A 16,183-nucleotide genomic window follows, 5' to 3' on the forward strand; every position below is an offset into this window, starting at 1 on the left:
TTGGTCAGAACAAGCCACCAATGTCAGCACTGAATCTGGGTTCTAATTCCCCCAAAGGCAAATCTAGATAGGAATAGAGGGGCCCCTGACTCAGCCTCTGGTTCACATCTGCCTGAATTCCATTTATAATGCAAATGAGAAATGCAAGACCTGTTGAGCTGAATTGTAGATTGGGGCAGAATTCTTTCAGCCAATCCGCAGGCCTGATTTTCACAGACATTTACACCTTGATAGGATTTCTTTCCAGACACAGATGGAGGTATGGAGGAAGGTGTCTGGCTCTTTCTGGTTTGGGGCAGGTGTAGAGTCTCCTTTTACACCCCAGTAGCAGCTTAGAAGGCAGAGCTGAGCCCCCTCTAAGTAGGCTGTAGGTTGACTTTGCACACATCATGGTTTTAGGTTGAAGATACATCCCATCGATAATTATTTATTGAGCCACTGCAATGTACCAGGTTCTGTTCTAGGATATGGGGGCAGAGCAATGAGCCAGAATAAATGCAAACAGGATCACTGGCTTTCATATCAAACAGACCGCAGTGGTTGAGCGATCAGAGAGTAGGGAAAGTATGGGTATTGCTATTCTCCTCTCGGAGTTTCATCCAGCTTCTGGAGCCAAGACAGTGGGAGTCCTTCATATGGCAGTGTTGGGGACTTATGTAAGACATTTGTTGAATGTAGACAATCTATCAAGACAACTCAAGGAAAGTCTCCCTGTATTCTTGAAGGTAGATAATTGGCCCTTCATTTCTCTTGGACAATGTAAATGCTTCATTGGGCCACAAGAGTACAAGTAGGTAACTATTCAACCCTCATAAGGCTGAATAGTGGTGCAGTTTGTTCTGCTAATGTTTAATCAAGTGGAGAGATTAAATTAACCGAATGGATTCTTAGATGCTGTGTGGGTGCCCTCTGCTCCTCATTTATGAAATGCTATTAACACCCTCTGAGTAGTATATCTTTTTGGAATTAACGCTTATCTCTTTTGGGCATAGAATGAAAAACCTCACAACTTCCAGTTTTTGAGATTAGTCAACAAACATGGATATTACAGGCTGTTTCTTTAAATTAAGACCTTGTTGAAAGAAGCAACAACATTTTAAATATTAGAAATGTTCATAATTCCAGGAAAAACAAATGTGCCAAAAAGTCTGATGGACTGTCCTATAATGTTATTTATATTTAATTCATCCTTTTCTAAGTGTGGTTTTACTTCTCCAAGTTGCTTATGTGAAAAGTACATAAGCTTGATTTTTATTGTAATAAAAAATACCCACTAAGTGAATCTCCTAAAATTATGTGTTCTAAAACAGAAGATAGGTGAAATCTGTTGAAAGAAACCTACAGAAATGATTGATAGGGGTTCTGAGAACACTGCTGTGTGAGAAGCTTTCTTCTGCCATCTCAGTCGGTGTGGTGAGAGGTTGTGGTAAAACAGCTCTTCCTCTCTGAGAATAGCATGGCCTTCTTATTTCATTCTCACACCTGCTTCGCCAAAGCCAGTATCATCCCTCAGCAAAACAGAGTGGAAGGTGCCCTTCAGGAGTGAAATCCACTGAAAATAGAAGCAACCAACCAGCAGCTGAGGTTGTGATAACGGACCTTGCAACTACCAGAAAGGTATATTGCATCAGGGGGAAAAAAAAAAATCTCAACATGTAATGGCCTATTTTCTTTTGTTTTCAGTTCTTCTCCTTATTCTTCATAAATGGAATTTATTTATTCATTTCTTTCTCTGGAGTGTTAAATAAATCCTAACAGCCACTGAACACTGCTGACGCAATTTCTGTTTCACTAAAGTTCTTGTGAGCATCATGGATTTCCAGCTGTCACTCCGGCTCCCAACCCTGGAACCGTGACAAGCAGCTCAAGTTGCAAAGGGCCACACCCAGATGTACACTACGCCACCCATATAACTATCGTTCATCTCCAATATCCTTCTGCTCTAGACCCCCTAGTAAATTTACAAGGAACTCAGAGGTTAAATGCCCAGAATTTGAAGCAAGATTTGAGTATGTAGTTTGTAATCCAGTCATCAGAGACTTGAACAAATTTTTTTTTTTTTTTTTTTTTTTTTTTTTACTGACTTTAACACTTGGCCCTCTGAGACTTGTATTGATTCTGGGAACATCTTGATCTTAAACCTGAAAGGCTTGAGTTGTTGGTCTCCTAGGAACGCTCAGGCCACCTGTGGAACTGGTGATAATCAGTGCTCCGAGAGAGCCTTAGAACAGAATGGGGACATTCAATTGAGAAAAGAATGACAGGTGGCAGAGTGGCTTACTTCTTCCAGGGATATAGTGATCCTTAGAGTATTTCTGCCTTGATGGGATAAACTGTTGTACAAACGCAGGCCATTGTCAAGTGTCAGGCATTACATTAGGAAACCTAGATCGTTCCTTTAGTTTCCAAGGAAACCGGGAAATAAAATACCTTTCACAAGCTTCATACTTAGTCATACTTGAAATCTCCTTTGGCAACATCATTCAATATCCATTTACCTATCTTTGAAGTTACAAAGTGAATCTAGTAAATTACCATTAATTCAGGCTCCATTAATTGAGCTCATTTAGGTAGAGTTTGATTGAAAATTTACTTTTGTTTCATCTGTATTAAAAAAAGAAAAAAAATGTTGTTAAGCAAGTCAGTAATTTAAAAAAGATTGTAAAGGCTGTGCCAACTATCTTCGTATAAGTTTTACAGATACTTGGAGACATCTACTTGCATATAAATGTAATTAGTATGCTAGTCATAAAAAGTTCCCATATACCTTTTATTTTTAATTTTTTTCCCATTTTTAAAAATTAAGTTCTTTTGGAGTAACATTGGTTAATACAATTATATAATTTTCAAGTGTACGTTATCATTTGACATCTGTATATTCTATTGTGTTTACCACCCAAAGTCCAGTTTCCTTCAGCTATCATATATTTGATCCCCTTTACCCACTTCACCCTCACCCTAAACCCTATATTTGACCCCCTTCACCCCGTCTACCTCCCTCTTCCTCCCCGACCCCACTAGTAACCACTCGTCTATAGTCCTCTGGTAACCACTAGCCTATAGTCCATGTCCATGAGTCTCTGTTTGTTTGTCCTGCTCATTTGTTGCTTTTAGGTTTATATCCCACATATAAATGATATCATGTGATTTTCGACTTTTTCTATCTGACTTATTTCACTTAGCATGATTATCTCGAGGTCCATTCATGTTGTCGCAAATGGCAGTATTTCATCTTTCCTTATGACTGAGTAATATTCCATTGTATATATGTACTACAGCTTCTTTAGCCAATCATTTATCGTAGGGCACTTCAGTTGCCTCCATGTCTTGACACTGAATATTGCTGCTATGAACATCAGTGTGCAAATATCTTTTTGGATATGGGTTTTCAAATCTTTAGGATAAATACCCAGTAGAAGGATTGCTGGATCATATGGTAGATCAATTCTTAGTTTTCTGAGGAGCCTCCATACCGTTTTCCATAGTGGCTGTCCCAATTTGCAGTCCCACCAGCAAAGTATGAGTGTTCCTTTTCTCCGCATCCTCTCCAACATGTGTTATTATTTGTCCTGTTGATTATAGCCATTCTAACAGGTGTGAGATGGTATCTCATTGTGGTTTTGATTTGCATTTCCCTAATAGCTAGCAATGTTGAGCATCCTTTCATGTATTTGTTGGCTATTTGTATGTCCTCTAGGGAGAAGTGTCTGTTCAGGTCCTCTGCCCATTTTTTGATTGGATCATCCCCTACACCTTTTAAAACAATCCCTGGCTAGTTGTTAGTTGGCATCGCTTTATTTGCATAGCTGTAACACACGCTGTTTTCTAGATAGTGAAGTGTTCGTAGATGTACGCATATGTAAATTTTATCTTGATAGTATTTTAAAATAGAAATTGAATAGAAATTATGCTCAAAAACATGTTAAAGCAGAATTTCCAAGATAGTTATCATATAAATTTAAAATATTTTATTTAGAAAGTTGTACATGCATCTAGTGGTAAGCTATGCATGCATTGAAAGCAAGAACTTGTCTCTCATGGCAATATTTCAGATATCGTTACTAGGAACCAGAGATAGAGTTTTTAAGCTACAAAGTTAGATATGGTTTAATTTATAATACCAACCTTGTCCTTTCTTCACATTATCAGACTGTGCCTTGCTATTAATGTAGTTCTGATTTCATAGAATTTCCTCGATTTCAGGCTTAAAACATTAAGTACTCTTGTAATATAAGACTTCATTTAGGTTTGTATTTCCATTAAAGTGATCCTAAACTATATTTCTTTTTACTAGCTAACATGTTATATATCATGCTTCTTTGAAAGTTTATTTTGTCTGACGGTGTTCTTGGATCATTTAAAAATGTTACTTGTGTGATGTTTCAGTTACAGGTGATGGAAGCTCTTTGAAAATGATAAGGTGCTGTTCAAATTGCACACTCTTGTACTCTTAAAAGAACAAAATGTAATTACTCATAAAACCATTATTCTGACAGCCAAGAATGAGAGTTTAAAAATTTGACATTAATATTCCTTTTCCTGCAGGGTTGGACTCCTTCCATCTAGCTGGTCAAGCAAGTTCTCAGAATGCCCAACCTCTGAGTGGTGCTTCTAGGACTGTGGGGAATAATATTACCCTATGGGCTGGTGTTAGGGAACAAGGGAGGTTAAGACGGAGGAGAGAGAGGTGGAATCGAGGCGCTGACTCCTGCTCTTTGTGTCTTGCTCTTAACTTCACAGGAAGCACAGGACCAACCATGAAGCACCAATACACATCCCAGTCAAAGCTGGGAAGTTGGGAGAGTTTGTGCTCTAGCATCTCCCATAGGGCTAGTCTCTGCACCCTGCTGTAGAATGATAGGCATCACTGTACACCTGGTGCCTGAGCATCATGGGAAGTGCCCCATTCTCTAGTTCTGTCCCTACTTAAGTGTTTGGTCTAAACTCCTTTTCTCTAAAGAGTTTTTACCTGTTCATTTAGCTATTAACTTCTCTACCCTAAAGTATTAATAATAACAGTATGATCACACGAACTACGCTCTAGAGCAGCACTGTCCCATAGAACTTTCTGTGATGCTGGAAACGTTCTGTATTTGCACCCTCCAAGATGTCAGTTACTAGCCATGTATGGCGATTGAGTGGTTGAAAGTGTGGCTGAGGAAATCAATTTTTCATCATTTTTTATTTTAATTAAATTTCAGAAGCCACATGTGACTAGTGGCTATTGTAGTGGATAGCACAGCTCTAGAGATTTTTATCTTAATGAAAAAAAAGTAATGGTTATGGGGGAGCTATACCTGGCCAGTGGGCAGGTGGGTGTTTGGTGACTCTTGCAAATGTCCCACCTCAGAGAGCCACCTCTGAGGGGAAAGGAAAGCCAGGCTTCCTGACCCACCTGACCCAGCTTGACTGCCAGTGGCAAATCAAATTCATTAGAAAATATTTTGGGAAGAACGTAGCATGCTCTACTATGATTCAACATATTCTGACACCATTTCCTTTTTTTCTCCCTTGCCTTTGATCCCCCTCAGGTTTCAAAAGAAGACTTTTTAAACTACTATGCTGGTGTTAGCGCTTCTATTGACACCGATGCCTATTTCGTTTTAATGATGACAAAATCTTGGAGATTATGACTTTTGTCTGCTAATTCCTTTGGAAATCAGGGACTCCCGGAGGGTGGGATGAGTTTGAAAGAAGTCCAATGCTATAGATCTCGGTAAGGTATAAACTAACGTTTCTGAACGATCTGGAATTGTAAAATCAATAGATCTTCACTATCTTAATTACCTAGATAAGTTAATTTCCTTAAATGCCTGAGGACATATTTTTAAATTGTAAAGAAAGGAAGAAAAGAAGGAAGAAAGGAAGAAATAAAAACCACGAACTGAGACTGGGCAGTAGTTCTTAGGTGAAATAATAAATACACTTCTTGTTATAATTGTTCCTCTTACAGGCATAAACAGAGCTGTTTCCCCACAGCTTCACTTTATAGACTGTCTTTGGAGTCTGTAGCAGGAAGCGATAATAAAAGAATTAAAAGAACATCCATTGTGTAAAATTTCCTGAGCTCACTTATTTTTAGGTTTCTCTCGGTGAACACTTTATTTTATGCTGAAAATTTATTTTATGCTGAAATTTAGTAACTTTTGGGGGCTAGATTTATATTTGAATTCAGACATTTAAACTCGGCAAATCCCCACACTTGCATGAACAAGGCACATAAGTGCCTCTGGTCAGAAAAGGAAGGTGAGCCCAGCTGGCTGGCTACGATGAAAGCGGGGCTTTCATGGAGTGGCTTCACTTACCCATCAGCCTCTGAGGATGAAAGAGAATGCACAGGGAAAAGGAAGCGCCTGTCGGAAACCTTGGAGGCTTTCTGGAGCTTTAGGGCAACCCAGGGAGGAGGACTTTGCAAGTGTTTTTAGGAACTCATCTTTTGCATCCACTTCTCGGTTCCTCCACGAAGTGGATGATGTCGGGTTTCCTGACCCACTTCTCTTCCTCTAATAACTGCTTCTCGGGTAACAAAAATGGCATAAGTTGATTAACACACATGCCCACAGGCTGTTCCTCTTGGAAAAGGGGTAGAAGTGAGGGTGGGAGAGGAGATGGGAGGCAAAAGCTGTGCTTCTCAAACTTTAAGGAGCACACAAATCACAGGCGGATCTTGTTAAGATGCTAATTCTGATTCACAAGTCTGGGTGGGGGGACAGGACGTCAGCCTTTCTAACAAGCTTCTTTATAATGCTGATGCCTCTGGTCTTCAGGTAACACTGAGAGGTGGGTTGCGGGGTAGAGAGATACCAGCTTGTACATTTCTAGTGCATTTGGCATATTATTTGCTTACCTCTGGTTGGCCGTCATAATTTATGATTTTTGACTGCTGGGCCATTCTTTCCTCATCTTTAAACTCATGAAAATATAAAGGAAGTATCAGAGAAAACATAAGTGCCTCCCAGGTACATTTAGAAGAGCACTTCCAAGAGGCCTTGTGTGGTTACATTTCAATTGAAGAATTTCTCATAGACCAAAACTGAGTTCTGCGACCTTTTGGATTCAAAGATCTAAATGTATCAGTCCACTGGGCATAGGTTCATGTCTTGAGAGACCTACATTGAGCAAGCTCATAGCAACTGATGCTAAAACTGAAATGCTAAACCATTAATTTACCATGGAGAATACAATTCTCATGTTTGCTGAGACCAGATCAGAGAATCTTACCTGGGTCTGAGGATGTAAGAGAATGACAACAAAGCTCTAAGTACAGGGTGGCTTTTAGCCATTTGTTCTCAGATACTGCTAAGCAGTGCAAGAGAACACGTATATAGTATGTTAGGGTAATGATAGCTGCTGTAACAAATAAACCTTTAACTTTTACAAAAGCTCAAACACAATGCAGTAATTCTTCAATTAATGTCGATGATAGGTTCTGTGACTTTAAGCAAAACGATGTATAATGAAGCTTATTTTACCGTAGGCTAATTGATATCAACAAGTGCTAAGTTCTTACAGCATCTCATCAAGGTTATAATGAAAATATGTTGAACGAAACAACGTTATTCGAGGACCTGCTGTATACATTTATTTTTTCTAATGAAACAGTATTATGTATCTGCTGTTCATGGTCAGTGAATAGTTTCACTCCATGTAGTGATTCCGGTTTGCAGGATCCCTCCATCCTGTGGTTCTGCTGTTCTCTAGCGCTTTGTAATCAATGTAATCTCCACGTGGCTGAAGGGGAAGAGGGTGTAGAGAAGACTGAAAAGCTTTCTGAAAGGCTTTGGCCTGGAAGTGACACACATCACTTCTGCTTGCATTCCATTTGATGATCACTGGTCACAAGATTACATCTAAATGCAACGGAGACTGGGAAGTATAGTCCTGGGCAGGAAATTTTATTGCCAATGAAAATCAATGTGGTGGCAAGAGAGTACAAATTTTGGTGGACAACTAGCTGTCTCCGCCACTTGAAATAGCAGTCCCCATTGCCTTCCATTGTTTTACAGAAGCATGTGTTAGAGTGGGGGTGTGTCTTGGTAGCCAACATGGAGTGAGATATTTGCCAGGTCTGAGGAGCGTAGAACTGAGTTCTCTCTATCCTTAGCCATGTGAACCATTGAGAAAACAACTTCTACAGCTTTATAAGGTAGTAATTCTCTAATCGGTAAGTCCTGTTACTTGGGCCTCATAGCCCTATTCCAGGCTTTGAAATTCGTGCTGCCACAACACTGAGACAACTCATTCTTTATCTGCCTCTATAATACAGGGCCTAGGAATTTCCTATCTCTGGTTACCTGGGAGCTTTTTGTGGAGAGTTATAGCTGTGTTCTATCACTCAAACTGGAACAAGTTATTTCTGTTGGTAAATGAGAAAATTTTTGACTTAGAGTCAGATCTCTTATTGGAAATCTAATTATAATTATGAAGTCATTTGGCCATTGGAATCAGAACAAAGGGCATGAAGATTAGAATATTTAATGATATTAGACTGACAGTTTATTGCATTCCTTTTGCCAGTGAGACCATAATATTTTTTTCCCAACAGTCCCTGAAGGAGATTAGTAAAGATGCCCTCTCTTACCCCTCTCTTTTTCAATGCTTCATAGATGCTAAACAACTCATAGGAAGGACACATTCTTCACTTCAGATGTGTTAATTAGACATGTCTATGAAATCAATCAGGATCAGGCCTGCCTTGCCTTTCTGGGGTGATGTTTGTCTCTTTAGGGTACTTTTATATACCCCTGTTCTAATTCATTGTGCATAAAACATCACAGTAATTTTAATGTTGGTTTGAGGGCTTTCTAGCTTCCTTGATATTTAGAATATGCCTCACTGTAGCTACAGTTAACCAACCACAGAAATCAGGTACTTTCTTGTTTCCTATTAGAAGAAAAAATTAAGTCAGAAGAGAACATTAGTAATCAACATGGTTTAATAAATCATAGGAAGGTGACTCATGGAGAGCACCTAGACAGTTTCAGAGTTGGGGTTAGTCATCAGCAAGACTAACCATATGATTAGAGAGTTGGAACTTCGGGCCAGCCTGACCTCTCAGGAGGGGAGGGGTGCTGGAGATGGAGTTTGGTCACCTGGACAATGATTTAATCAAGCATGCCTACGTAATGGACCCCAATGAAAACTCTGAACACTGAGGCTCAAGTGGTACTTCCTGGTTGGTAAACGCATTGATGTGCTGGGAGGGTGGCTCACCTTGATTCCAGGAAACGAGAAGAGAGAACTCTGCATTTCCTCTCAGACTTTGTCCTATATGATTCTTCATTTGGCTGGTCTTCCTTGTTTGTATCCTTTATCATAAAACTTTAATTTGTAAGTATAGAGCTTTCTTGAGTTCTGTGAGTCATTCTAGTAAATTACTGAAACTGAGCGTATTGTAGAGGCCTGCATTTTTAACCAACTGGCTATAAATTCAATACTTCAATATAGAAAACTTGCCCAAGTTTTCAGTCTGCCTGGCCCGCCCTGTAGACTTCAGACCTAAAACTGCAAGGTCAACTCATACCTGATGCTAGCCTGCCAGCTTGCCCTAGAGATTTAACATATGTCAGCCCTCATAATCATGTGAACCAATTTCTTAATATAAATCATTTTATCTCTTTCTCTATACACACACACACACACACACACACACACAGCATGTACACACGCACACACACGCCACACACACGCATTAACATACACAAAACACACACACACACAGACACCGCACACACTACTCTGTTTTTCTGGAGAACTCCGACTAATACAGAAATACATGGGGCCGGGCTCCCCACCCCCTGCCACCAATAAGAAGTAAACACCTGAAATAAGAGAATTCCTGTTGGAAACGGTGCCTTTTAACTTGTGGGATCTGTCTTCAACTCTGAGTGGTTAGTGCCAGAATTGAATTGCATAGCACCCAGTGGAGTTGAAACAAATTAAGTCATTAATCACTAAACTTGCTCATATTTCAAGGCCCGATTCAAAAGTTAAAGCCTTTACAAAGCTTTCTTAAGTTTTCCAGCAAGATTGACTTGTTCTTTCTTTCTTCTAAGCCCCTTTTGTTGAGTATATATGTATCTTTATATGACAGTTTATGAGTCAGATATATAATAATTATTACTTTATTGTCTCTAATAGACACCCAGATTGGAGCACCCCCTTCACCCCCATTTAAAATGGCTGGCAGAAAATATAGCTTAAATCTTTCTTGGGACTCCCACTTAAGGCTATTCCCTGGCTCTTAGATCTGTTATGCAGGGGAGAGTGGAGGGTGTTATCTCAGTTGATATTTGAAATCACCGAGTTTTGGCATGTTTGTTACTGAGCATCAATGTAGCCATAGCTAACAGATCCACTGCTCAATCTATTTTTTTCTCCTTGTGTGACTGATAAAGGAAGCGAGTAATAGAAAGGTAGAGACCTCTGCAGCTTCCCCTTCTTAAAAACTTTTGATAAAATGGGTCAGAGTTTTGACAAAAATAGACATTTTTTCTTTGTTGATATATAAAGCTTTACTATAGTTCTTTTAACGATCTCGTTAATAGTCCATAGTATGAATATGCCATATATTTTTAAAAATATTTACAATTTTTTAAAATTTTAAACAGTGCTGCAGAGGTATTTTTTATACATACATACATACATACATACATACATATATATATATTGAGTTCTTCTGTGATTGTTTTCTTAAAAATGGAATTTCTGGGTATACCCATTAAAATTTTTGCTATGTGTTTCCAAATTGCCCTGTTAAAATTTGTACTAATTTATACTACTACCAACAATATATGAGAAAACCTATTTTGCTATACCCTTTCCAGCACTGACATTTATCAATCTTTTTAATTTTCACAATTTAATAGGCAAAAAAATATTCATTTACTTGATTTGAACGGTTTTATTCTGAATGAGACTGAGCACATTTTCATATTTTAAAGGTCATTTTCACTTATTTTGTAAACCATCTGTTAATGTGCTTTATAAATTTCCTTCTCTCATTGTTCCTCCTTTACTTATTGACATGTAAGATTCTTTGGACATTAAGCATTTTAGCATTTTGCCTGTCTAATTGTTACTATACTTTTCTAGGTTTTTGTGTTTTTTTATTGTTGTTGTTGTTGTGGATTTTTTTTAATGCAATAAAGAAATCACCAGTATTTTACATTTTATGTAATGAAATATATTAATCTTTATTTTATAGTTTCTGGGTTTTATGTCTTATTTATTATTTACAGTTTTATTTTTTATGACTTATTTAGAAATGCTTTCCACATCCAAAAAGTATAAAATGATTCACCGATGTCGTCTAGCATATTTGTTTTCATTTTAAAAATTATTTATATTTTTGATCTAAGTGGGATTTATAATCCACCTTTTCTCCACTAGTTAGAAATGAATGAAATTTTGTAAGTACATAAATCTAGACACATGGTTTCTCTATTCTAGTCCATTGATTGCTCTGTGCAAAAGAAAAAGAAATAAAGAAAATATAACCAGCCACATCTATAATTTCTAGGCAAATAATTCCATGTTTTTTTCCCCCACCGATAATTATTATCATTTTGTCACTTCTAAATGGTGAAAGTAATTTATATTACCTTTAAAAATAAATAAAATGTTATAATCATTCATATAGTTAGTCGCTTTTCAATTTTTTTCATCTCCAGAATCATGTAGGCTCTTCTTAAACATGTATTTTATTACATGGTATTTAGAAAAACAGCGTATGTGTGTATGTGTATGATGAGGCATGGGAGTAGGGAGTGAGGTCTCTCTTTGTTATATACATCTGTGTTTCTTGAATTTTAGGGAACAAGTCAGTTTAGTAATAGAGATTCAATGAAGATTTAGAAATAGCTCACCATAGGAAAGTATTATAATCAAAGACCTTAACGAAGTCTTTGTGACTTTTTGTGTATTTTATTTTACTTGATCCCTTTTCTTTTCCAGATATTCAATCATTTCATCTGCCAATAACAATCACTTGGTTTCTCCTGTTTAATATTTATGCTTATTACTTTGTTTTCTTGTCTAATTGCATTTCCTAGCATTTCTAGAATGATGTTAAATGTGAGAGTGGAGTTTCTTTACTTTTAAATTTAATGGTGTACTTTTACTATTTTACCACTGACTTCACACTTGAATTCATAAAAGTTTATTTATATGTAAAATAGATTTTGCAGCATATTTATCAGTCTCACACTACAGCATATTTTGAACTTCTATTCAATTAAACTAATTATCCCTTAGGCTTTAAAAGTAATATTTCACTGTTATCAGTGGATAACAATATCTTTAGTTTAATATTAAAATGTATTCTGATTATTTTGTATTTTTGTCTAATGACTAATGCAATTTATACTTTGAAGCAACTAATTTGTCATTAAAAAAATGTTATTTTCAACTCTATAAATTCTCTTCTTCTTGATGAGAAATCTTTACCCAAAATAGAAAGAAACTGGTCCTCATAATTTACAGTTGAGGGGTCCACAAGATTAACTCAAGTGTTTCTGCAGAATTCAGCACTGAAACGTTATTTTTCAAACCTCAGGGGCTTTGTGTGTTGTTTGCATTTAGTTTTGACTATTGTCTTGAGGAATGTTAACATATTCCTGGACCCATTTTATGCATTTCCTTTGAATAGCTGTGAGCTCTACACAAATCCCACACGAATGCCACAAACTATTAAAATTCAGAAGTTGGTGAGACTTCAAAGTCCATCTAAAATAAACTAAATAAATGAACAAACAAAATTAAATACAGATATTCATCAGAGAAATGAAACTTTGGAAAGTTCTCTCCCCACCCCGCCCCACCCCACACCACCTCATTGTTTCCCCACTTCTGTGGTCACAGTGGTTAAGAATGCAGCTGGGGAGGTAACTGTGAATGGGAAGACAACTGACTTCTTATATGTGGCTGTCCAGATGTGCTATTCTCTCAGGGATGCAGTGTCTACCTCTGTCTGAACATCCTAGCCTAACATTCTTCTTTCCTGAATGGCAATGAGAAAGCACATTGACAAATACAATCTAATCTGTTAATATGTTGATTAATTCACTCCACATTTATGATTGATGATTGAGTGCTTTCTAGACCTTAGGTACTATATTTAACCCCAATAAACCCCAATAAGTCATAGTCTTCTCTGCCAGAGTGCTTAGAAGCCCAAAGGGGGAGTCAGACAAATTAAGTAATTACAAATGAGTGTGGGGACAATATAGGTAGGTAGAAGGTGCTATAAGATTCCTATTTAAACCCCGATATACACATGAAATTTATTATGCCACACCCTTGATTAAAATTCTCTCAAGTACCCCTATTCCTTGCAGACTAATAAAAACTTCTTAGTCTTGTATGTCAAATGCTTAACCATCGACCCCACCAATTTTGCCAAGTGTCTTCTCAACCACTGCTTGGCGGACTCTCTGGACTAGGAATGTTAAGCTAAGTAGATCCCTGGAGATGGCTTCTACCGAATCATCTGCCAAATGTCCCAGTGCTCTCCATTCTCCCAGTGAGATACACTGACACCCACATTGAGACTTGGCTGCTAGCAGGCTGACCTATAGTACACACTGCACCCAACAAGTGAGACATAACCTCTCAAAAATCAGTTGCATGGGTGCTCAAACTCGTTTAGGCCATTCGTGCTTTTTATTGTATATTATACATGTCTGTGTTTGTATGTACATATTATGCAAGCTGAGGAAATATGAGTATGTGAAGAAAGACTGATATTGATCTATGAGAACTACCTTGAATGGTTTGAAAAGGTTTGATGAAGGCATATTAAAAGAACATTGCTAGCATAGGATTGGAAAAGTGATGTTAAAAGATTGGGATGAGGGGATACCTTTAAACAGTTAGGCATCTGCACTTAGAGTTTTTTTTTAAAGCGTTTGAAAGTTCTGTTCCATTAAAAAAAAAATTAGAAAGGGTAAATGATATGTTGTGGTGTGTGTTATCTACGAAAGACAACATGGAACCACAGTCGATGTCCCCTCACCCAAAGGAATGGCCTTGGCCTTGTAACGAGAGTGGTGATTGAACATGCAGACATATGTTTTTGATTAAAATAAAATGTTATCAGCTGATACATATTATTTTTTATGAAAGTGCCTATGTCTGACTTTTGGAAGTAACCACTAACACCCTACTGTTTCCAGCTGAGACAGAGAAGACATCGCCCAGCTCATTTGTAACTCCCTGAATATTCCATATCCTGTCACAGCCCCATGACTTTGAGCATGCTGTTTCCTCTGCTAGAAAACACTGTTTTTGTTCTCCAGGCTCCTTCATCTGACACACACCTACTTACTCTGCAACTTCCTCCATATTACTCTTCCTGGCGCTTCTTCCCTAAGGCATCCTTGTGTGTGTGTCCTTTTTTTATTTTTCACCAGCAGCAGAACCTCACTATTTGGGGAATGCCTCACTCTACAAGGCAGAGCCTGCCTCTTACTATAGAAGATGAAAACGATTAGCTATTCTCTTCTCTGCTCCCTATTGCTAGCATTCAGGCACATGAGATAGGCGTAGTTGCAGTGGACCACAGTCTTGAGCTCTGCCTTTAATCTGGCAACCAGTGATGCAAAGTCACCAGACGGTGCTGTGAGTCCGCTCTGAGGCTGGTGGTGGCAGTGGTAGGGATGAGGAGTGACTCTGTGGTCTCTGCGTTTGGTTCTTTGACCCTCCCAGATAGATAGCCCTCTCATAGCCTTTAATCAATTCCCTTTCTGCTCAAAGTAGCTAAAATGGATTTTTATTACTTAAAGCTAAGAATCTTGGTAACACTTTGCTTTAAAGTAATGATACAACATTGTAACTGTTCCTATTTATGTGTTTTTGTCCCCACATGATCATGAATGGGAACATCCCATCTTATCTCTGTAAGCCCAGTGCCCAGCATAGAGCAAAGTAAGGGAAAGCAGATCTTTAATAAACTTCTGTTAATTCATTAATGTGTGAATTAATCACTTAATTGATGAAAAATTTTCCCCTGAAAATCCAAACCCACATAATGTCAGCAAATGACACCAAAATGTTTCCAGTAGCTGAGGAGAACTGTGGCCCATTGTGGATACCGCGCTACCCATATTTCTCACAGAAGACAAGTCGTGGAGAGTTTTATAGAATTTAATTAAATACAAGGTGGTAATACATGTCAGTTACTTATATACTTAGCAGCTCTGCGAAATGTTTGTAATGCATGTGGAAAGAACTCAGTCAAATCAGAGACCCTCGCTGTAGTAGACAATGGATATTTTAAAGAATAACTCCAAAGAAAAACCACTGAGATGGCAGAAATGCCATCTGATCTTCATTGTTTTACTTGTTCATCCATGTATTATCACCATCTCCCTGGTGGGTTCTGTCTTACTTCTAGCAATGCTATGAAAACACAAGTATGTGCATTTAAAACAGCCTACACTTGGCTTTCTGAAACAAATTCCCATTAAATCAGAATGACAGGAGATGCAAAGGCTGGTAGAAAATCAACCCAATTAGCCAGGGCTCCCGAGATCCAGATGTGGTTGTTGAATTAACCAAATTAGCTGCCTGTTTATCAGTTTTCTTTCCATTTCATGCTATACAGAACTAGCAGTTTTCATTTCTGATTTATACATTGTCTCTGACCAGAAGTTTTTCTTGCTTAGTAAAAAAAGAGGTTGATCAGAGCAAATTTGTAACCTTATATTATACATTGTCTCTGAGTACGTAATCAAGCATTAGCAGCAGTTATATTATAGGAGTATAATAAATGGATTTTAAATGTCTCCAGTAACAGACAGACATTCACACACCAAATTCAAATTATAACCTATGTCAAGCAGCACTGAAATAGAGGATTTTGAAGCTGGAAGGATCTCGACTTTTCTCCTCATTTATTTCTTTAAGAGATTGTTTATTTTTTCAGGGATACAAATTTATGGCTTCCAGTCCTGATTTAACATGTAAGGCTGAGAAATTTACCTGTCTTCTCTGTGTCTCAATTTTTCCATAAGTCAGAAATAATAACAACAAATACTTCATAGGGCCTCTCTGAATAAGGTACAAGAAAGCTAGGTTGGGCATGCGGTTTTGTGGGATGACCTCCCCTTTGAGGTCACCTTGGCTCCTATTTCTGCAAAAGGTAAAGAATACACGTCCATCTGGTGGAAGATGTCTTCTGCAT

The 16,183-nt window shown here is 37.9% G+C and overlaps 1 protein-coding gene across 1 annotated transcript in view; it reads left to right on the forward strand.

The window, feature by feature from the left end:
* Nucleotides 1-6,085, forward strand: part of CAPSL (calcyphosine like) — a 34,880-nt gene extending 28,795 nt beyond the window's left edge. The window contains exon 6 of the mRNA XM_039842672.1: nucleotides 5,532-6,085. The gene's annotated coding sequence lies outside the window, so the exon portion shown is untranslated. The remainder of the gene's footprint in view (nucleotides 1-5,531) is intronic.
* The last annotated feature ends 10,098 nt before the right edge of the window (nucleotides 6,086-16,183 follow it).

The sequence above is a fragment of the Pteropus medius genome, unplaced genomic scaffold, assembly GCF_902729225.1.
Source record: "Pteropus medius unplaced genomic scaffold, Ma_sr-lr_union100, whole genome shotgun sequence".
Lineage (NCBI taxonomy): Eukaryota > Metazoa > Chordata > Mammalia > Chiroptera > Pteropodidae > Pteropus > Pteropus medius.